The following is a 23,142-nucleotide window of genomic DNA, read 5'->3' as shown; positions in this document are numbered from 1 at the left end:
CGAGATCTGCAAGAAATGAGACCTGGGAGGCCAGGCACGTGGCTCATGCCTGTGATCCCAGCACTTAGGGAGGCCGAGGCAGGCAGATCACTTGAGGTCAGGAGTTCAAGACCAGCCTGTTCAACATGGTGAAACACTGTCTCTGCTAAAAAAAAAAAAAAAAAAAAAAAATGCTGGGCGTGGTGTTGTGCACCTGTAATCCCAGCTACTCAGGAGGCTGAGGCAGGAGAATCGCTTGAACCCAGGAAGTAGAGGTTGCAGTGAGCTGAGATCGCACTGCTGCACTCCAGCCTGGGCCACAGAGGGAGACTCCATCTTAGAAGAAAGAAAAGAGACGGCCGGGTGTGGTGGCTCATGGCTGGAATCCCAGCACCTTGAGAGGCCGAGGTGGGCGGATCACCTGAGGTCAGGAGTTCGAGACCAGCCTGACCAACATGGAGAAACCCCATCTCTACTAAAAATACAAATTAGCCGGGCCTGGTGGCACATGCCTGTAGTCCCAGCTACTTGGGAGACTGAGGCAGGAGAATTGCTTGAACCTGGAAGTGGGAGGTTGTGGTGAGCCGAGATTACGCCACTGCACTCCAGCCTGGGCCACAGAGGGAGACTCAAGACCTGGGAGTCAACTAGCACCAGGGCCAGCAAGGGACAGCTGATGTCATCCCTGAGTATCTGGGAAGACAGGTGCCACCACCAAGACAAAGCAAGGGAGTCGGGGAGGAAAGGAAGCCGGTTTTCCCAGAAGGATGGCCACCTGACGGGGTCTGCGGTGTGATCAGCAAGCCCGGGTTTGCTGAGTCCAAGGACTTGGAGCCCTCCCACCAGGGCAACCCCAGGCAACCCAGGTCAGGTTGGTCACCCTGAGTCTGGAGTTCCCACGGAACTGGCCAAGGTTAGATGCGTCAGCAGGCGGTTTGAAATGAAGGTCAGAGGAGGATGGCTAAGAAATACGGCCCCTGACTGACGGGAGAAAGTTCCGCGGGGCCGGCGTCCAGCTGCCGCCGCCCTGGGCTCCTGCTTTTTTCCCAGCCGGGGAAACGGGCCCTTTGACCGCCCTGCCCGGCCCTGTGCGATTCACCAGCTGTTGACTTTTAAAAGAAAAACAAACCTCATGACGTGCGTTAAGGTCTGTTTACTACCTGTCGCTTTGCAGAGAGCCGCGTTGTGATGGTTTATCTCAGTGTGACTTTTTAATCCGATGACTTTCAGATTGTCCCCAGGGAGCTGATTAGGATGTAAAGGCCAGTTGCGATTCAGCTGGACTCTCCGAGTGCACAAACAACATTGTCACCAGTCCCCGGCCACCCTCTCACGCCCCCACCGAGCTTAGGAAAATAGTTTGTGCTCAAGAGACTTGCTAGGTTTCTAAGCAGCCTGTGAAGTGCCGTATTTCTGCTGCACAAATTGTACCCGGGGACCTTTTACACCAGAGCAGGCTGTTTGCAGATAGAGAGATGGTTTTTCATCTCCAATCTGGATGCTTTTTCTTTCCTTTTCATGCCCAGCTGCCCTGGCTTGAATTTGCAGTGATGATACTGAATAGAAAGAGTGAGCATGGCCACACTGGAGTATGCGGATTCCTCTATCTTAGTACGGATGCAGGCAGTAAGGGAAGTAGGAAGACCCGAACAGAGAAAGGAAGGCCGGAAGGAAGGAAGGAAGGAGTCCTCCGTGCTTAAGGAAAGAAAGGCGACAGAAGCGTCAGGAATGAACTTCATTAATCTCCTAACCTCCCTCCTCACTCCTTCCTCCCTTCATTCCTTCTTCACTTCCCCTCCCTCCTCCTCCATCCTTTCCCTCCCTCCACTCCCTCCCTCACCTCCCTCCTCCATCCCTTCCTTCCTTTCCTTCCTTCCTTCTTCCTTCCTTCCTTCTTTCTTTTCTTTCTTTCTCCTTCCTTCCTTTCCTTCCCTCTTTCTTTCTCTTTCTTTCTTTCTTTCTTTCTTTCTTTCTTTCTCCTTTCTTCGTTCCTTCTTCTTTCTTTTTCTTTCTCTTTCTTTCTTTCTCCTCCTCCTTCCTTCCTTTCTTTTCTTTCTCTCTCTCTCCCTTCCTTTCTTTCTTTCTTTCTTTCTTTCTTTCTTTCTTTCTTTCTTTCTTTCTTTCTTTTCTCTTTCTCTTTCTCTTTCTCTTTCTCCTTCCTTCTTTTCTTTTCTTTCTTCTTTTCTTGAGATGAGAGTCTTGCTGTGTCACCCATACTGGAGTGCAGTGGCATGATCTCAGCTCACTGCAACCTCTGCCTCCCAGGTTCAAGTGATTCTCCTGCCTCAGCCTCCCGAGTAGCTGTAATTACAGGCGTCTGCCACCATGCCCGACTGATTTTTGTATATTTAGTAGAGATGGGGTTTCACCACATTGGCCAGGCTGGTCTCGAACTCCTGACCTCAAGTGATCCATCCACCTCAGCCTCCCAAAGTGCTGAGATTACAGGCTTGAGCCACAGCACCCAGCCTTAAATTTTTTTTTTTTTTTTTTTTTTTTTAACAGGCTCTCACTCTGTCACTCAGGCTGGAGTGCAGTGGCACAATCACGGCTCACTGCAGCCTCGAACTCCTAGGCTCAAGTGATCCTTCCACCTCAGCCTCCCAAGCAGCTGGGACTACAGGCATGTACCACTATGCCTGGCTAATTTTTTAACTTTTTGCAGAGATAGGATTTTGAACTCTTAGACTCAAGCAATCCTCCTGCCTTGGGCTCCCAAAGTGCTGGAATGATAGGCATGAGCCACCGAGCCTGGCCCTGACTTATTTTTAATTTTTTGAGACAGGATCTTGCTCTTTTGCCCAGACTGGACAACTGGAGTGCAGTGGTGTGATCATGGCTCACTACAACCTCAAACTCCCAGGCTCCAGCTATCCTCCTGCCTCAGCCTCCTGAGGAGCTGGGACTACAGGTGAGCACCACCATGCCCGGCTAATTTTTTTTTTGTACAGATGGAGGCTCACCATCTTGCCCAGGCTGATCTTGAACTCCTGGGCTCAAGCCATCCTCCCTCCTTGGCCTCCCAAAGCACTGGGATTACAGGCGTGAGCCATGGCTCCTTGCCTTGTTCTTGGCTTAGGGGAAAAGCACTCAGTTTCTCACCATTGAGTATCATGGTAGCTGTGGGTGTTTTGTGCATGCCTCTAATTGGGTAGAGGGAATATTCTTGTGTTCCGAATTTGTTGAGTGTTTTTGTCATGAAGGGTGTTGAAGTTTGTCTGCATCTATTAAGATGATCATGTGGGCTGAGCGTGGTGGCTCCCATCTGTAATCCCAACTCCCTGTCTCTACAAAAAAATACAAAACACAAAACTTAGCCGGATGTGGTGGCACGTGCCTGTAGTCCCAGCTACTCAGGAGGCTGAAGCAGGAGGATCAATTGAGCCCAGGAGGTTAAGGCTGCAGTGAGCTATGATCGCACCACTGCACTCTAGCCTGGGTAACAGAGTGAGATCTTGTCTTCAAAAAAAAAAAAAAAAAAAAAAGTGAAAATAAGTTTCTGGGTTAATTATATGCCAACTCACTTCGTCAACTTCTACACTGTCTAAACATCCTTCTCCATTCTAAAGCCACTTCTTGGTCCTCTCCAGGCTAAATCAAGACTTTCTGTATTTTCCCTTTAAATGGTTTCTAATTCCTCCACCTGGAGGAATTCAAATCCTCCAGCCAGGGCTGGGCACAGGGGCTCACACCTGTAATCCCAGCACTTTGGGAGGCTGAGGCGGGAGGATCGCTTGAGCCCTAGAGTTCAAGCCTGGGCCACATGGAGAGACCCCAGCTCTACTAAAAATACAAAAATTAACCGAGCATGCTGATACATGCCTGTCGTCTCAGCATCTCGGGAGGCTGAGATGGGAGGAGGCTTGAGCCTGGGAGGTCAAGGCTGCAGTGAACCAAGATCGCACCACTGCATTCCAGCCTGGGGGACAGAGTGAGACCCTGACTCCAAAACAAACAAAAAACAAAATAAACCTTCCTCAACATCTAAGCACCTCTGAATTCTCTGGGAAGAAAAGCGCTCACCCCAGAGAGGAGGCAGCCGGAGCCTGGTCAGATCACCCCTGCTCCCTGGTGCTTTACTGACTAATCATCTTGTATCTGTCTGAGCCCAGAGCCAGGCATCAGCCCTCACTCCCTCCCTCCCTCCCTCTGCCCAGGGGTCACCAGCCTCCCGCAGCCTCAGCTCCTGCTGTGTCTAACCCTGGCAGGGACCCTTTTCACGGAACATGGTGAGGGTAACGGTCACCTACCAGTGGTTCTCAGCCAGGTGATCCTGCCCCAGGGGACGCTGGGCGATGTCTGGGGACATTTGTAGTTGTCATGACTGGGTGGTGCCCCTGGCGTGGAGTGAGCGGAGGCCAGGGACACTGCTCAGCACCCTGCAGTGCCCACAGCAGCCCCACCCCAGAGGACCATCCAGCCTCAGTGTCCAGAGTGCAGAGAGGGAGAGACCTGTGTTTATTATGGGAAAAATATTGAATCTGCTCCCTGCTCACACTCGACAACAGAATAAGTTCCCGATGGGGCAGAACGTGTAAACCAGGGGGACCCCCAGCTCCTGGGACTCTCCTCCTCTCTCCCTCCCCACTCAGGGTGTGGATTTCAATGTGTGCAGCCTCCTGGGACCTCAGTGGAGCAGAGGATCATGGGACGCAGTCTCTCGGGGGTCCCAGGAACCCCCAACCCAGGGGGTCTCACCGGGGGATAGATTCTGTCCTCAGGGTACGCTGGGCGACGTCTGGGACATCTGTGGTTGTCATGACTGGGGGTGCCCCTGGCATGGAGAGGGTGGAGACCAGGATTGCTGTTCAGCGCCCAGCAGTGCCCAGGACGGCCCCACCTGGGAGAAAGGTTGGCCCCGGCGTCCACAGGGCCTGGGAGAAGCCTCTACTGAGAAAGCGTCCGTGGGTTGCGTGGCAGTCACAGAGGCTACTCCATGTGTTTGGCATCCCGGGGTCATGAACGTTAATCAGATACCCACCCAGAGCTCCTGGAGGCTGAGACAGCGTCCGCCTCCCTTCCACACTTCCACGGTCGGTGTGATGTTGCCTCGAGTTACAGCTTTTTGCGAACTGCATGAGGCCCGGGTGACTCAGCAGCCCAGGCCTGCCTCCCATTTGCAGCCCGTTTGTGGCCGTTACAAGGTGACTGCCTGCGTACCGACCCCCACACTGTTGTCCTCACTGGCCGGAGCCTCTGCCATCCCAGGTGCTAGATCTCACAGCTCCCTTGGGTCCCCGGAACTTTCCCAGCCCCCTGCAGCTGCCTCTCAGCAGCTGTGATTCTCATCAGAAGACGTTGTGCCCAGGGAGCCCTCTGTCCTTCCGGCCAGGACCTGAGAGCGTGGGTGAGCTTCCCCGGCACAGGAAGCAACACAGGGCACGCAGGTGAGGTCGGAGGGGCAGGAGAGGCCCCTGGGTCTGCATCTGGGAATGGTTCTGTCCAGGCAGAGACCCTGGAGCCAAATGTTCAGGGAGGATCTGGTGATTCCGTGCAGGTCACATCCTCCTGGTGTCTTCTTGCCGTCGCAACTCTCCGTGGGGAAACCTCCAACCCGGGGGTCCTCACCTGGGGCTGACCCTGGCCCCTGGGGGACACTGGGTGATGTCTGGGGACATCTGTGGTTGTCACAACTTGGAGGGGGGTACTCCTGTTATGAAGTCAGGGGAGGCCAGGGACGCTGCTTAGCACCCTGCAGTGCCCAGGACAGCCCCACCCCAGAGAACCATCAGCCCCTGGGTCCACACAGCCCAGCGGGGAAAGCCAGGATTATGTCATGGACTTAGGGGGTTAGGCTTATGCATCAGAAAGATGGCAGCCATGTGGTGAGGACATGGAAGGGCCAGATCCAAAGCAGGAGAGCCCCTCCTGACACCTAAGGATGCCGGCAAGACAATGCCTGTCGGAGGTGAGGGTGGTAAAGAGAAGTCAATAACCGGCTGCCCTTGTGGAAGCCAGATTGGCAGAATTTTGTGACTGGATGTCTGTGGACAGAGAGGAAGGGGCGAGGGAGGAAGCAGGAGGAAGCTCAGATTGGGATGTCTCAGAAAACTTAAATTCAGGAAAGTCCTAGGAAATACATGTGTGAAAATATCTGCATTTGTATGGAAGATATGTGTGGGAATATATGTGTGTGCATGCATGTATGCATAAAGGTGAGTGTGTGCATCTGTAACTATTTCATCTGACATCTACCTTTCTAACTTGTCTGTCTGTAGCCACCCATCCTCCATCCATCCATCTATCCAGCATTCATCCAGCCATTCACCCAGGCATCCATCCTCTTATCCACCCATCCATCCATCTATCCACCTAACCACCCACCCACCATCCATCCATCCATCCATTCATTCAGCCATCCACCCAGGCATCCATCCACTTATCCATCCATCCATCCATCCATTCACCATCCATCCATGCATCTATGCATCCACCATTCATCCAGCCTTCCATGCAATCATCCAACCACCCAGCCATCCACCATCCATACATTCACTCACCCATCAATCACCCATCCATCTATCCATCCATCGTCTATTTGTCCATTCACCCAACCATCTACCCAGACATTCATTTATCCATCCATCCACCCACCTATCTATCCATCCATCCATCTACCTATCCATCCATCCATCCATCCATCCATCCATCCATCCATCCATCCATCCATCTATCCATCCACCTATCCATCTATCCATCCATCCACCTATCCATCCATCCATCCATCCATCCATCCATCCATCCATCCATCCATCCACCGAACCACCAACCCACCTAGTCATCCATCCATCTATCCATCCATCCACCCACCTACCCATCCATCCATCTATCCATCCATCCAGCCAGCCAGTCAGCCAGCCATACATCCACTCATCCATCCTTCCACCTACCCATCCACCTATCCATCCACCCATTCACCCATCCACCCATAGGCTCATCTACCCATCCATCCACATACCCTCCCATCTACCCAGTCACACACCCACCCACCCATCCGTCTGTCCACCTGCCCACCCATTCATCTGTCCACCCACCCATCCATCTGTCCACCCATCCATCCACCTGTCCAGCCATCCTAAGAAGTCATTCTGTTTCTCTGGCTCCTCAGGGCTGAGGCAGTTTCTCCGGCGTTCTTGTTTCTGATGCCCAGAACAGTCTTGAGGAGGTCTGGTCAGGTGTTTTGTAGGTTGTCCCTCTATTGGATTCATCCAGTGTTTTTCTCATGGTCAGACTGGAGTGTTGAGTTTTGGGGAGAAAAACCTCAGATGCGAGGGCCTTCTCATCACATCCTATCAAGGGCACACGGTAGCCGCATGACTTACTGCTGATGAGTTTGATCACCTGGCGTGGTAGTGGATGCCAGGATTCTCCACTTTCATTATGATTTCAAGGTGACTTTTTTTTTTTTTTTGAGATGGAGTCTCGCTCTGTCACCCAGGCTGGAGGCTGGAGTACAATGGCACGATCTCTGCTCACTGCAACCTCCGCCTCCTAGGCTCAAGCGATTCTCCTGCCTCAGCCTCCTGAGTAGCTGGGACTACAGGCACCTGCCACCATGCCTGGCTAATTTTTTGTATTTTTAGTAGAGTCGGGGTTTTGCCATATTGGCCAGGTTGGTCTCGAACTCCTGACCTCAAGTGATCTGTCTGCCTCGGCCTCCCAAAGTGCTGGGATTACAGGTGTGAGCCACCGTGCCTGGCCCAAGGTGACATTCTACTGGATCTACACATGATATTCACTCTGAGTTCCCATTGAGGGATGCCTGCGTGCGTGTATGTGTACATTCTACCTCCTTTTTCACTTGAGCCCTTGGCTGTCAAATGTCAGGGCTGGGATTTGCACTCATTTCCAGAGTCTGTGAGTGTCCTTTCCTCCCTATCCTTCCTTTTCAGCCTCAGCTGAGCTCTTGGGACACCGAGGTCACCAGCAGCTTGTCTGGCCCCACTGGCTCCCAGCTCCCCGAGCCAGACGTGCCATCCCAGGTTCCCCATTTGCGGCCCTTGCTTTGAATTTATGGGCCTGCTGAGCAGAATGGGAAACTCATCAGGGAGTGTGAAAGTCACTCTAGAAGGTGGGAATGCCAGCTGCCGCCAGCCCCCAGCACCTGCACCAACAAGGGGTCTTGCCACACAGCTTGGGCTGGAGTGGGCAAAGCTGGAGGGTGGGACAGTGGAAGGTGGGAGCTCTTAGTCCTCCCCGATCTCACCCCATCATGATGGCTGCAAGGCTGTGCTGAGCTAGCCCAGGTTCCACAGTCTACAAAGGGGGTGAGAGGTCCGTTTTTCATCATCTAAACAGTACAACTTTACATTTACAAAAGTAACACTGGCTCGTTGCTAAAAAATTTTTTCAGAAAACACACAAAGGTTTAAAGAAAAAGGGATACTGAAAAATCAATGAATTTTGGCTGGGTGCAGTGGTTCACGCCTGTAGTCCCAGCACTTTGGGAGGCCAAAGTGGGTGGATCACGAGGTCAGGAGTTCGAGACCAGCCTGGCCAACATGGTGAAACCCTGTCTCTACTAAAAATACAAAAAATAGCCGGGCGTGGTGGCGGGTACCTGTAATCCCAGCTACTCAGGAGGCTGAGGCAGGAGAATCGCTTGAACCCGGGAGGCAGAGGTTGCAGTGAGCCGAGATCACGCCATTACGCTCCAGTCTGGGCGACAGGGCAAGACTCTGTCTCAAAAAATAATAATAAAATTTTTTAAAAACTGAATTTTACACTTTATGAGGGTGAATTTTATGGTATATGAATGATGTCTCCATTTTATTTTTAAAAGGATAAGTTCCCCTGGTAATCCCAGTCTGGGGATGAAGACTATTAAAATCTTTTCCAGGCTGCCTATTTCTAACTGGCTGTTTTCAATATCGTTTCGAACTTACTGAGAAGTTGCAAGAATAGATGCAGTCACTTCATATACTCTTTCTACTCAAATATGCCAACTGTTTACACTTGCCCTATTTTTTATTTTATTGTTCTCTCACTCATTCCATCGTTCACCGTGTGTGTGTATACACATTTATGTGTGTCTCTGTATTTATGTATAAATTGCAGGTGGACATGTGTGTATATATCTATATATACACAGAAAGATAGTTACTTATATGGCATATATACTAGATATATCATTATGCAGTTATATATACACAGAATTATATGCATGTACTTACACATGTATGCATATTAATTTATTTCCAGTCATTTGAAATCAAGCTGGAGACATCATGCCCCGTTAACCCTAAAGATCTTGGTGGACTTTTTCTAAGAACAAGGCCCGCCCTTCCCTCCCTTCCTTCCTTCTTTCCCCTTTCCTTCCATCCCTCTCTCTTATTCTTTATTTGAGGCAGGGTCTGCCCTATCACCCAGGCTGGAGTGCAGTGGTGCAATCATGCCTCACTGCAGCCTCAACCTCCTGGGCTCAAGTGATCCTCCCTCCTCCGCCTCCCAAGTAGCTGGGACACACCACCATGCCTGGCTAATTTTTTTTTTTTTTTTTTGGAGACAAAGTCTCTTGCTTGTCACCTAGGCTGGAGTACAGTGATGCAATCACAGCTTACTGCAGCCTCAAACTTCTGGTCTCTAGCAATCCTCTCACCTCAGCCTCCCAAGTAGCTGGAACTACAGTCACGTGCCACCGCTATTTTTTTTTTTTTTTAATTCTTTTCAGAGATGGGGGTCTCCCTATGTTGCCCAGGCTGGTCTTGAGCTCCTGACCTTAAACCATCCTCCCACTTCAGCCTCCCAAAGTGGTAGGATTATAAGCATGAACCACTGGCACCCAGCCACGCTGGCTCTGTGTCCTTCTGATACATTGCCATAATTCTTTGAGTTTCCTTACTTTCTGGCACAAAAAAATATGCTCCAGAGATATAATATTTTTTCTATCCCAATCCTGGAGCCAACTTCTTCTCCAGCCTGTCCTGATGACTTTTAGTTCTTCCAAACATGTAATGTTAAAAAATATGCACTACACCCACACATGTATGGACTTTTCCGAATAATAATAGACTCATACTATTGATACTCTTCTTTAATTTGTTGGGGTTTTTTTAATTTAGCAATATATTATGGGAATCTTTCCACATTTTCAAATACAGATTTGCAACATCCTTTTTAGTGAATGTTAAGTGTTTTATCTTATGGTTGTACCATAGATTACTGAACTAATCTCCTAAATTAAATAGGAGTACAGTACCGCCATCAGGGCTCACTGCAGCCTGGAACTCCTGGGCTCAAGCAAGGCATCTAAGTTGTTAATTATTTGTTTACCTTTATCCATAATAATGCTTCAGGAAAGTGCTTGTATGTGCACCTCTGCACAATCCTATGAGCATATCCTTAGGACAGTTTTCCAGAGGAAGGCTTGCTTACAAGAACAGTTATTCCAGTGTCCTCCACCCACTGTGTGCTAGTCCATGATTTATCACACCTTGACCATCCCTGGATATTATCTATTTTAAAAAAATACTTGCCAGCTGGACCAGGTGTAGTGGTTCATGCCTATATTCTCAGCACTTTGGGAGGCTGAGGCAGGAGGATTGCTTGAGCCCAGGAGTTTGAGACCAAACTGGGCGACATAGCAAGACCCCATCTCTACAAAAACATTTAACAATTTGGCTGGGCACGGTGGCTTATGCCTATAATTCCAGCACTTTGGGAGACCAAGGTGGGCAGATCACCTGAGGTCAAAAGATCGAGACCATCCTGGCCAACATGGTGAAACCCCATCTCTACTAAAACTACAAAAAATAGCTGGGCATGGTGGCTCGCACCTGCAGTCCTAGCTACTCGGGAAGCTGAGGCAGGATAATCACTTGAACCTGGCAGATGGGGGTTGCAGTGAGCCAAGATTACGTCACTGCACCCCAGCCTGGGTGACAGAGCAAGACTCTGTCTCAAAAAAAAAAATGGCCGGGCGCGGTGCCTCACACCTGTAATCCCAGCACTTTGGGAGGCCAAGACAGGCAGCTAACGAGGTCAGGAGATCGAGACCATCCTGGCTAATACCGTGAAACCCCATCTCTACTAAAAATACAAAAAATTAGCCAGGTGCGGTGGCGGGCGCCTGTAGTCCCAGCTACACAGGAGGCTGAGGCAGGAGAATGGCGTGAACCCAGGAGGCGGAGCTTGCAGTGAGCCGAGATTGCGCCACTGCACTCCAGCCTGGGCGGCAGAGCGAGACTCCATCTCAAAAAATATATATAATAAATAAAATAAAATAAAATAAATTAACAATTAGCCAGCCATGGTGGCATGCACCTGTAGTCCCAGCTACTTGGAAGGTGGAGGTAGGGGGATCCCTTGACCCCAGGAAGTCAAGGCTACAGTAAGGCGTGATTGCGCCACTGCACTTCAGCCTGGGCAACAGAGCTAGACCCTGTCTCAAAAAAAAAAAAAATTGTCATTTAAAGGCTAAAAGTAACATCTGATTGTATGATCTATAATCTTTTTTATTACTGGAGAGCTTGACATTTTTCATAATGAACATTTATAATGCTTTTTGTGGATTATGTTCACTTTTAACAATTTATTTGTTAAATTTTGAGATAATTTGTGAATTACAGTAGAGGTGCAAAAATAGTACAGAGTGTTCCCTTACACCATTGGCTTCCCATTGGCTGACATCTTCCATAACTACAGAACATTTATCACCACTAAAAAAATCAACCTTGCTACAATATTAAGTACAGGGCTGATTCAAATTTCATCCTTTTTTCCATTTCCCTGTGCTTTTGTGTTCCATGATCTGATCCAGGATCCCACATTTATTAAGCTGGTTTGTTCACCTTTATTGATTTGTTGGAGATCTTTATATATTAAGGACCTCAACTTTTTGTCTCTCGTCCCTTTGGCAAAGTATTTCCATTTTGCTTTTTCACTTTGGCAATGACTTCAAGAGATGGGTGGTAGGTGACATAGGATGATGCTGGCATCCTGGCTTAAAGCAAGGGTTATAGGGCACAGGCTGCATGCCATACCCTCCACAAACTGTTCTCACCTCCCCGTCCCGTCCCAGACATTCTCTGTTTCTCTAACACAACTCGAGCAACTGGCCACTTGTCACCTTGTGAAACCTTGATATTTTATTCCACACAGTTGTGCCTACCTTGAGCAGAGCCTACATCTTAGACCATATCATGGTTCATGCATTGTTCTGACACCTGTTGGGTGATGCACAGTGAATGGGGCCTGGTCAGGCATCTTGTTGAGGATCATGTCACAGTGTCCCCACCCTCGAGGAGAAGGGGAGGTGTCCCATCCCTGCAGGGTGGGGGGCAAACCCCTGCAGAAGTGGGCATTGGGAGTGCAGCCAGGAGCTTGACTGCAGGTGTCCTGGCTGCAGACACAGCTTTGCTGCTGTGTTTGGTGAACAACACCAGGGACCAGGGAGGGGGCCCCCATGTCCCACCCCACAGCCTCAGACCTGTTCTCACCCCCCTGTGGTTTGGGAACTCAGTATCTCTGCTAACCCCTCCTGGGTAATTTGCAAGTGAAGGAATTGACAGCCGGTGCTCCAGGCCACCCGAGAGACACCTCGTCAGTCTGTCACCCAGGCCACTAGGCACTTTTAGACAAACTGTGGGGGGAAGGGAGAGGTGGAGGCAGAGATTAATCACTTTCAGGCTGGGCCTGCAGTGAAGGCACTTCTGGTGAGGGACGTCCTAGTGCATGTTCCCACAGGGTTCATGTAAGTCTTTCTTGAGGCCTGATACGGGGGGAAGACGAGGGAAGAAGACACCAGTCTCTGCCTCAACAACCAGGCAGAGGCCAGGCACGGTGACCCACGCTTGTAATCCCAGCACTTTGGGAGGCTGAGGTGGAAGATCACTTGAGCCCAGGAATTCAAGACCAGCCTGGGCAACATAGTGAGACTCTGTCTCTTAAAAAATGTAAAAATTGCCGGGCGCAGTGGCTCACGCCTGTAATCCCAGCACTCTGGGAGGCCGAAGAGGGTGGGTTGTCTGGGATCAGGAGTTCAAGACCATCCTGGCCAACATGGTGAAACCCCATCTCTACTAAAAATACAAAAATTAGCCAGGCATGGTGGCACGCACCTGTAATCCTAGCTACTCGGGAGGCTGAGGCAGGAGAATCGCTTGAACCCAGGAGGCAGAGGTTGCAGTGAGCCAAGATTGCGCCACTGCACTCCAGCCTGGGAGACAGACTGAGACTCTGTTTCAAAAAAAAAAAAAAGTAAAAATTAACTGGGCTTGGTGGCACCTATAGTCCCAGCTACTTGGGAGGCTGAGAGGGGAGGATCCCTTGAGGCCAAGAGTTCAAGGCTGCAGTGAGCTGTGATTGCACCACTGCAGTCCAGCCTGGGTAACAGCAAGACCTTGTCTCTAAAATAAAATAAAACAGAACCAGGCAGAGAGCCGGGCATTGTGGTTCACGCCTGCAATCCCAGCACTTTGGGAGGTTGAGGTGGGCAGGTCCCCTGAGGTTAGGAGTTCGAGACAAGCCTGGCTAACATGGCAAAACCTTGTCTCTACTAAAAATACAAAAATTAGCCGGGCATGGTGGAGTGCGCCTGTAGTCCCAGCTACTTGGGAGGCTGAGGCAGGAGACTCTCTTGAACTCAAGAGGTGGAGGTTGCAGTGAGTGGAGATGGCACCACTGCACTCCAGCCTGGGCGACAGAGTGAGACTCAGTCTCAAAAAAAAAAAAAAAAAAACCAGGCAGAGAGCAGCAGGGCCGCGTCCTATCCCTGCCTCTTAGACAGAAAGGTATGAAGGGGTGAGCAGGCCAGGCCGGGACCAATATCAGGGGCCAGGACTGGGGCTGGTGGGGTCGGCAGGACTCACTTAGCTGTGTGTTTAGGCCCTGACCCCTGGACACACCTGCATTCCCCTGCCCCGGGAGTTCCTCCAGCGTTTATTGAGTGGGTGTTCTGGGATGGGCACTGGGGGGTGCAACGGTTTTTTTTTAAATTGCCAGTGGAGTATGGCTGGGTGTCCAGGGAGGAGGACGCAAGCCGAGAGACACCTGCACGCCCAGAGCTGGAGGAGGCAGGAAGTGTCCTCCCCTGGAGCCTCTGGAGGGAGCACAGGCTTGCAGACCCCGTGATTTGGGACTTCTGGCCTCCAGAACTGGGAGAGGATCTGTATCTGTGGTTTTAAGTTCTCCCCTTCCAACCCCCCATTTGTGGCACTTTCTTACGGCAGCCCCAGGACACCCATCCACAGAGTTCCTGGGAAATGGGGATGTCAGACCCGTCATCTGCACGTCTGGCAACCAGAAAAGCCCCTGTCCATGGGGGTGCGTCCCCTGCTCCCCGTATTTCTGCCAAAGCCCCTTCGATCGGCAGCTTGTCCTTGTGTGTCACCGAGGAAGGTGACCAGCAGGTGGAGCTGCTGCCCAGCAGCGGCCGTCCCTGTGCCCTCCTCCCTCCTCTTGTTACCATAAACACTTGCAGACCTCAGAGGAAAACACTCCAGATTCCCAACCGACAGGGCTGTGTGCTCAGGGCTTCAGAAGCACATAGGGAGCGTCCTTTCCTGCACCCGCCCTGTTGACTCTGCCATTTATCTTCCCGGCCGCCTGGCTTCCCGGGGCAGCCTGATGGCCAGGGTGCAGGTCTGGGTGGGTGCCAGGTGCCTGTCCTCCCGCCCGCCCCGGCCACCCTGAGCTGCAGGACACAGAGACCCGGACCAGAGCCAGGCGCCCTGGGAGTGGCCTCGGCCCTGTTACGCTGGGCAGTGAAATTTCAAAACAAACTGAGCCACATGGTCTGAGTCAGGTGTGTCTGGGTGACCCCTGTGCAGACCTTGGCGAGGTCTGGACCTGCCCGCCCAGTGGCACCCATCCCACAGATGCTGAGGCGGAGCCCAAAATCATGGGACCCTCTGCTGCAGGCACCGGCAGGGCGGGCTGCCAGGGCCGGAGACGAGCAGTGTGCATTCTTGGGATGTTTTTTCGTTTAACCGTCTCTCCCTCTCCCAGCCATTTCCTGGCCTCTCGCAGACAAGCGACAGACAAGCAGGTCTGGCGCCGCTCCACGCTGGTGGTTTTCCATGCCGGGGGTCAGTCTGGGATCCAAATCCCCACAGCTCGGCCCCTAGGGGGCCAGGAGCCAGGGGTTTGAGGCCCCGATCCACCCCTTCCCAGCTCTGTGACCTTAGCTAAATTCCTTTAGCATGGTTTCCCTACTTGGGCATGTTAACGTTTGGAAGCTGATGATTCTTGGTCTCGGGGTGTTGAGGGGTTCCTGGCAGGGAGTGGGTGGAGGCCAGAGACGCTGCTCAGCACCCTGCGGTGTCCAGGACGGCCCCACCCCAGAGAGAAGGATCCAGCCCCAATGTCCACAGGGCTGAGGGGGAGAAACCCCACTGAACAGGAGCTGCAAACAGGTGCTTTTCTGCCCAGCTTCTCCGGCCTGGTTAGCCATGAAACCTGGGGCTACCGGCCGTTGAGCCTAACCCTGAGCGGACGTTGCTCGTGCATTCCTTCGGCCCTGCAGGACGGGCAGTCTCTCACTCATGGCTGGAGCACCGTTTTCTGTTGATTTATTTATATTCTGCCTCATTCCACAAAGAATCGGAGCCAGCATTCAGGAAGAGATTCAATCAAATAGAAAAATGCAAATCGCTTCCTAAAATAGAGTAGTGAGCAGGGTGAGTAAGGAGTCAGCACCAGGCTGCCCTCGGTCCCCTGGGTCCCGTATTGGGTTCTCTGAGGGTCCCCGGCTCTAACGGGGAATTGGTCCCAGTTCTGCCTACGTCTACCTGAGTCTCAGCAAATCTCTGAGCCTCAAAACCCTCAGACCCTCAAAACCTGTAAGAATCAGCACCCTCTATGATGTCATAATGCTGAATAAGACAAGCGTGAGGCCGGGCATGGTGGCTCACGGCTGTAATCTCAGCACTTTGGGAGGCCGAGGTGGGAGGATTGCTTGAGCCCAAGAGTTCAAGACCAGCCTGGGCAACAATGAGACCACCGTCTCTACAAAAAAATTAAAAGAATTTGCCGGGCGTGGTGGTGCGTACCTGTGGCCCCAGCTACTTGACAGGCTGAGGTGGGAGGATCTGGAGCCTGGGAGGTCGAGGCTGCAATGAGCTGTGATCATGCCATTGCAATCCAGTCTGGGTAACAGCAAGACTTCATATCAAAAAAAAAAAAAAAAAAAAAAAAAAGGGAAAATAACGCCATAACATTTTATATAGGGATGTTCTATGTTTTCTTTTTAGATTTATTCCCTCGCTCTGTCGCCCAGGCTGGAGTGCAGTGGTATGATCTCGGCTCACTGCAACCTCTGCCTCTGGCTTAAAGCAATTCTCCTGCCTCAGACTCCCAAAGTGCTAGGATTACAGGCATGAGCCACCACACCCAGCCAGAAGACTCTAGCTTAGCAGAGTCATGGGAAGACACGCCCCTGCTGGTTCCTGGTATGAAGAAGTGAGCAGTGCATTGTGAGAAGGCCCAAGAAGGGCCTCATAGCTAGGACCCAAGCGTGGCCCCTAGGAGCTGGGAGTGTCCCCCAGGCAACAGCCAGCAAGGAAACAGGGACCCTGGTCCTACAACCACAGGGAGGCAAATGGTCCCAACAGCTTGAGGGAATGCTGAATGAGGAGCCTTCCCCAGCCGAGCCTCAGATGAGACACAACCCCGTCCAACACCCAGACTGCAGCCCTGGGGGGACCCTGAGCAGAGGCCTTGGCTTGGCTGTTCCCAGACTCCTGATCCCCCAAAACTGTGATATAGTAAGTGGATGGTGTTGGAAGCCACCACACGGGTGGTGATTGGTTATGCAACACAGAGACTGAACTTACTGCCCCCACGGCCCCAGCCTGCGAGGTGGACCTTGTCCTGACCCTGCCAACAGGAGTACAAAGACTTACTGGAACTTTGAACACGGGACAGCCCTGGTGACTCATGTAGCGTGAATGAGTTAAGAACAAATTCAGGCCGGGTGCAGAGGCCCACGCCTGTAATCCCAGCACTTTGGGAGGCTGAGGCGGGAGGATCACTTGAGCCCAGGAGTTTGAGACAAGCCTGGGCAATATAGCGAGACCCCGTCTTTAGAACAAATTTTAAAAATTAGCCAGGGTGGTGCCGCACTCCTGTAGTCTTAACTACTCAGAAAGCCGAGGCAGGAGGATCGTTTGCATTTGGGAGTTTGAGACCAGCCTGGGCAATCCAGGGAGACCCCATCTGTAAAAAAAGTTTTAAAAATTACACAGATAAGGCCAGGCGCGGTGGCTCAAGCCTGTAATCCCAGCACTTTGGGAGGCCGAGATGGGCAGATCACGAGGTCAGGAGATTGAGACCATCCTGGCTAACACAGTGAAACCCCGTCTCTACTAAAAAATACAAAAAACTAGCCAGGCGAGGTGGTGGGCGTCTGTAGTCCCAGCTACTTGGGAGGCTGAGGCAGGAGAACGGCATAAACCTGGGAGGCGGAGCTTGCAGTGAGCTGAGATCTGGCCACTGCACTCCAGCCTGGGCGACAGAGCGAGACTCTGTCTCAAAAAAAAAAAAAAAAAAAAAATTACCCGGGTGTGGTGGTGCGCACCTGTAGTCCCAGCTACTCAGGAGGCTGAGGTGGGAGGATCGCTTGAGCCCAGGAAGTAGAGGCTGCAGTGAGCTGTGATTGCACCACTGCACTCCAGCCTGCGCAGCGAAGCAAGACCCTGTTTCTTAAATTAATTAATTCATTTAAAAGACCAAGTTTCGTTCCCAAGGGTTCCTGTTTCCCAGACGCGTGAGGGCGGCCAGCAGCTGCTGCAGTGCCCATCCCCCAACCGCTGCGGCCCGCCCTGTCCTCCCTGGGGTCAGCAAGCATCCAGGGACCACAGCGAACTCTGGGAGGGAGTGGGACAGCCCCACCCAGGGCAGATTCCCAGCACACCGCGTTGCAGGCCTGGGTCGAAGGGTTCTGCTGGAATCGACCCGGCGTGTTTGTTTTTGCTGCGGTCCTCTGGGGCCATCCGGGCTGCGTGCCTGCACGTCATCCGAGGCCGCCCCACTGCGGTGGGTTGGGAAACTCAGTCTTGGATTCCACCAGCCTGACAACTCCTGCTCTGGGAGCACGTGCCTGTGCTGCATGTGTCTGTGTTTGTGTGCATGCGTCTGTGTGTCTGGTTCTGCGTGTGTCTGCATGTACCTGTGTGTGAGCGTGTGTGTATCTGGTTCTGCGTGTGTCTGCGTGTACCCGTGTGTGAGCGTGTGTCTATGTCTGCCTGTGTGTGCCTGTGTGTGTCTGCATGTACCTGTGTGTGAGTGTGTGCGTCTGCCTGCGTGTGCCTGTGTCTCCGTGTACCTGTGTGTGAGCGTGTCTGTGTCTGCCTGCGTGTGCCTGTGTGTCTGTGTGTATCTGTGTGTGAGCATCTCTGTGTCTGCGTGTGCCTGCGTGTGTCTGCGTGTACCTGTGTGTGAGCATGTCTGTGTCTGCGTGTACCTGTGTGTGAGCATGTGTCTGTGCCTGCGTGTGTCTGCGTGTACCTGTGTGTGAGCATGTGTGTGAATCTGGTTCTGCATGTGTCTGCGTGTACCCATGTGTGGGCATGTCTGCGTGTGCCTGCGTGTGTCTGTGTGTACCTGTGGGTGAGCGTGTGTGTGTCTGCCTGCGTGTGCCTGCGTGTGTCTGCATGTACCTGTGTGTGAGCATGTCTGTGTCTGCCTGCGTGTGCCTGCATGTGTCTGCATGTACCTGTGTGAGCGTGTGTCTGTGTCTGCCTGCATGTGCCTGCATGTGTCTGCGTGTACGTGTGTGAGCGTGTGTCTGTGTATGTCTGCCTATGTACGCCTGCGTGTGTCTGCGTGTACCTGTGTGTGTGTGTCTGCCTGTGTGTGCCGGCATGTGCCTGTGTGTGTCTGCATGTGTCTGCGTGTCCACACGCCCTGAGGAGGCGCCCATTCTGCTCTGTGCACTTCCCCAAAGCTTTCCAGATCACTCCCAAGGGACACCCAAAAAGACTAGAGCCGGGCGCTGTGGCTCACACCCATAATCCCAGCACTTTGGGAGGCCGAGGCAGGAGGATTGCTTGAACCCAGGAGTTCCTGGCGACAGCAAGGCCCCGTCTCTACAAAAAAAAAGTTTTAATTAGCTGAATAGGGTGTTGCCAACCTGTGGTCCCAGCTACTCTGGAGGCTGAGGTGGGAGGATGGCCTGAGCCCAGGAAGTCCAGGCTGCAGTGAGCTATCATGGTGCCACCGTACTCCAGCCTGGGCAACAGAGCAAGACCCTGTCTAAAAAAAAAGAAAAAGGGGGGAGTGCAGGTGACTTGGGGCCGGGAGCCAGCAATAGGCAGGGTTGTGGGCTGGGCAGTGTGGAGGGGTATTTCCTCCCAGTGCTGGGAGAGGTGATGGCAATCTAGATATGGCGTTATCAATTCATGTTAGTTACCAACGACTGAAAAAATGCAGACCACCGGGGCATTGCTCATTTCTCCAGCTCCGATCCGCTGTTGTACCAGGGGGCTAATCAGGCCTGTGTCTGCCTCCTTCTTTTTTTTTCTGTGAGACGGAGTCTCACTCTGTCGCCCAGGTTGGAGTGCAGTGGCCGTATCTCAGCTCACTGCAAGCTCTGCCTCCCGAGTTTTAGGCCATTCTCCTGCCTCAGCCTCCCATCTGCCTCCTTCTTGAACAGCCCGGTGAATTCATCTAAACAGCCTTCCTACAGCAGCTTTCCCACTCCAGGTGGCCAGACGGGAGTTCCAGACCAGTGTTGTCTCCTGGGACATTGACACAGCAGCCAAGTTGATTGGTGCTGGGGCAGCCAGAATTGGTGTGGCAGGTTCAGGGGCTGGCATTGGAACAGTGTTGGGCAACTTGATCATTGGCTATGCCAGGAACCTGTCTCTCAAGCAGCGGCTCTTCTTCTGTGCCATTCTGGACTTTGCCCTGTCTGAGGTCATGGGGCTCTTCCATGTGATGATCGCCTTCCTTATCCTCTTCGCCATGTGAGGCTCCATGGGGGCCACCTGCCTGTTTCTGCTACAGCTCCACGCCATTCCTGGGGCTGGGGTGTGCTAAGCTTTACCATTAAACACAACGTTTCTGTAAAAAAAAAAAAAAAAAGAAAAGAAAAGAAAAAGAAAGAGAGAGCTACTCCATAGGCTGAGGTGGGAGGACGGCTTGAGCCCAGGAGGTCCAGGCTGCAGTGAGCTATCATGGTGCCATTGCACTCCAGCCGGGGCAACAGAGCAAGACCCTGTCTAAAAAGAGAGAAAGAAAAAGAAAAAAGAAAGAGAGACTCCAACCAGCCTTTCTTCCCTGGTTCCCTGACAGCTCAGAGATAACCATTGTGCCTCTAAGGCTAACAGCAGCTGGAGCTGACAGCCTTTCACAGGGCCTGCCAGCAGCCTTGGAGGAACCCTGTGCCTATTTAATAGGACACTGAGGCTCAGATAACAAGTGCGGTTTCGGAGAAGAGCAGGAGAGGAGGTGGAGAAACAGACCCTCGTGCGCGGCTGGTGGGGCTGGAACAAGGCCCAGCCTGGCGGCTTCTCACATGGGTAAACATGGAGTTACCATAGGGCCCAGCAATCCTACTCCTGGGTATAGATCCCACAGAACCGACAGCAGGGACTCAAAGAGGTGTTTGCACACACATGTGCACAGCGGCATGATTCCCAACAACTCCAGGGTGGAATTCTGCCACCCCAGGCGTCCATCAGTGGATAAACACAGCATGGTCCAACCAGACAGTGGAATATTACTCAGCCATGAAAAGGAAGGGAATCCAGATACAGGCTGCAGCGTGATGAACCTCGAGGACCTCACGCTCAGTGAGAGGAGCCAGACACGAAAGGACGTGTCCTGTGTGATCCCACTTCTGGGAGGTCCCTAGAGTCGTCAGATTCACAGAGACAGGAAGTAGGATGGGGGATGCCGGGAGGCTGGGGAGGGGGACAGGGAGTGAGTGTTTCACAGGGACAGAGTTTCAGTTTGGGAAGAGGAGAAAGTTCTGGAGAGGATGGTGGTGATGGTGGCACAGCATTGTAGTGAGAAAAGAGAGAGGGAGAGGAAGGGTTCAAAGTCAGCCCCAAGCCCCATCTTCAGCGTCACATGGGATGCGTGTTCCTGCAGCCTCACCGTTGAGTTTGAAGGCATGATGTCAGAATGCAGGCCCAGCAGGGGCCCCCCAGGGAGATGGTGGGGGTGGCTGGCAGGGCGGATTTCACCTGGACTGCACCAGCCCAGGTGTGACAGGCTCTGGGCCGGACCAGGCACACGAGGTGAGAAGGCAGCATCTCTCGTCTCAAGATACCCAGGCCTCCCCGAGGTGGCAGAACTCTGGCCGTAGCTTGCAGCAGCTGGTCCGTGGTGCCCGCGGTATATCCCATTCATGCAGTGCCTTTCCGGCCTCTTCCAGAAAGAATTTAATTCGCCCATTTGCATACGTGGTGCCTGCGGTATGTCCCATTCATGCAGTGCCTTCCGGCCTCTTCCAGAAAGAATTTAATTCGCCCCTTTGCATATGACCATGAGAGGGAAATGCCAGTCCTACTTTTATTGTTTGTTTGTTTGTTTGTTTTTGTTTCAAGATGCAGTCTTGCTCTGTCACCCAGGCTGGAGTGCGGTGGTGTGATCTCGGCTCACTGCAACCTCTGCCTCCCAGGTTCAAGCGATTCTCCTGCCTCAGCCTTCTGAGTAGCTGGGACTACAGGCGCCCGACACCATGCCCAGCTAATTTTTGTATTTTTGGTAGAGACGGGGTTTCGCCATGAACAAGACTCTAACTCTTTCTCCACGTCGGCCAGGCTGGTGTCGAACTCCTGACCTCAGGTGATCCGCCCACCTCGGCCTCCTGAACTGCTGGGATTACAGGTGTGAGCCACCACCCCCAGCCCCAATCCCACTTTTAGATAGTTCTCCACAGACAGCACAGAAGCAACTTGTCCGAGGCCATGCAGCTGTGAGGGGATGGGGCACAGAGAACATCTTAAGTCTTCTAGCTGCTTCCCTCAGACTAGTCCCGCCTCCTCCATCAGTGCAGAAACATGGTAGGGGAGTGGGCTCAGAGCTGTGGTCCCCTCAACACCTATTTCATGAAGGAAGCCAGGCCAGACGTGGGGGCTCAGGCCTGTAATCCCAGCACTTTGGGAGGCCAAGACAGGTGGATCACCTGAGGTTGGGAGTTCGAGACCAGCCTGGCCAACATGGTGAAACCCCATCTCTACTAAAAATACAAAAAATTAGCCGGGTGTGGTGGCGCCGGTAGTCCCAGCTACTGAGGAGGCTGAGGCAGAAGAATTGCTTGAACCTAGGAGGCAGAGGTTGCAGTGAGCCAAGATCATGTCCCTGCACTCCAGCCTGGGCCACAGGGCAAGACTCTGTCTCAAAAAAAAAGAGAAAAAAAAAAAAAGCAGAAACAAACAGAAATGTCCGTAACAGGCAGATCCACAGAGAACATGGATGTGTGGTTGGAGGGGCCGGGGTGACTGCTAATGCCGACAGGTTTCCATTTAAGTTGATGAAACAGTTCTGGAATTCATCCAGCACAGTGGCTCATGCCTGTAATCTCAGCAACTTGGGAGGCTGAGGTGGGAGGATCGCTTGAGACCAGAAGTTCAAGGCTCCAGTGAGAGAAGAAGGTGCCACTGTAGTCTGGTCTGGGTGACAGAATGTTAACTCTTTTTTTTTTTTTTTTTTTTTTTTTTGAGACGGAGTCTCACTCTGTTGCCCAGGCGGGAGTGCAGTGGCCGGATCTCAGCTCACTGCAAGCTCTGCCTCCCAGGTTTACGCCATTCTCCTGCCTCAGCCTCCCGAGTAGCTGAGACTACAGACACCCACCACCTCGCCTGGCTAGTTTTTTGTATTTTTTAGTAGACATGGGGTTTCACCGTGTTAGCCAGGATGGTCTCGATCTCCTGACCTCGTGATCCGCCCGTCTCGGCCTCCCAAAGTGCTGGGATTACAGGCTTGAGCCACCGTGCCCAGCTAGAATGTTAACTCTTAAAAACAAAAAACAAAAAAAAGAGTCCGGGTGTGGTGACTGATGCCTGTAGTCCCAGCTACTCCGGAGGGTGAGGCAGGAGAATCGCTTGAACCCGGGAGGCGGAGGTTGCAGTGAGCCGAGATCGCGCCACTGCACTCCAGTCTGGCGACAGAGCGAGACTCCATCTCAAAAAAAGAAAAGAAAAAGTGTTGGAATGAGATAGTGGTGATGGTCACACAGCTCTGTGAAGGAATTAAAAACTTTCTCGACCAGCCTAG

At 52.3% G+C, this 23,142-nt stretch overlaps 1 protein-coding gene and 1 pseudogene across 2 annotated transcripts in view; both read left to right on the top strand.

Moving 5' to 3' along the window:
* Positions 1-23,142, top strand: part of GNG7 (G protein subunit gamma 7) — a 211,360-nt gene that overhangs the window by 121,328 nt on the left and 66,890 nt on the right. The window lies entirely within an intron of this gene.
* On the top strand, positions 19,342-19,887 carry LOC104671380 (annotated as a pseudogene).

This window comes from Rhinopithecus roxellana, chromosome 8, assembly GCF_007565055.1.
Source record: "Rhinopithecus roxellana isolate Shanxi Qingling chromosome 8, ASM756505v1, whole genome shotgun sequence".
NCBI classification, from domain to species: Eukaryota; Metazoa; Chordata; class Mammalia; order Primates; family Cercopithecidae; genus Rhinopithecus; species Rhinopithecus roxellana.
Note: the sequence above shows the minus strand (reverse complement) of the source record. Positions and strands in the feature narration are given on the sequence as shown.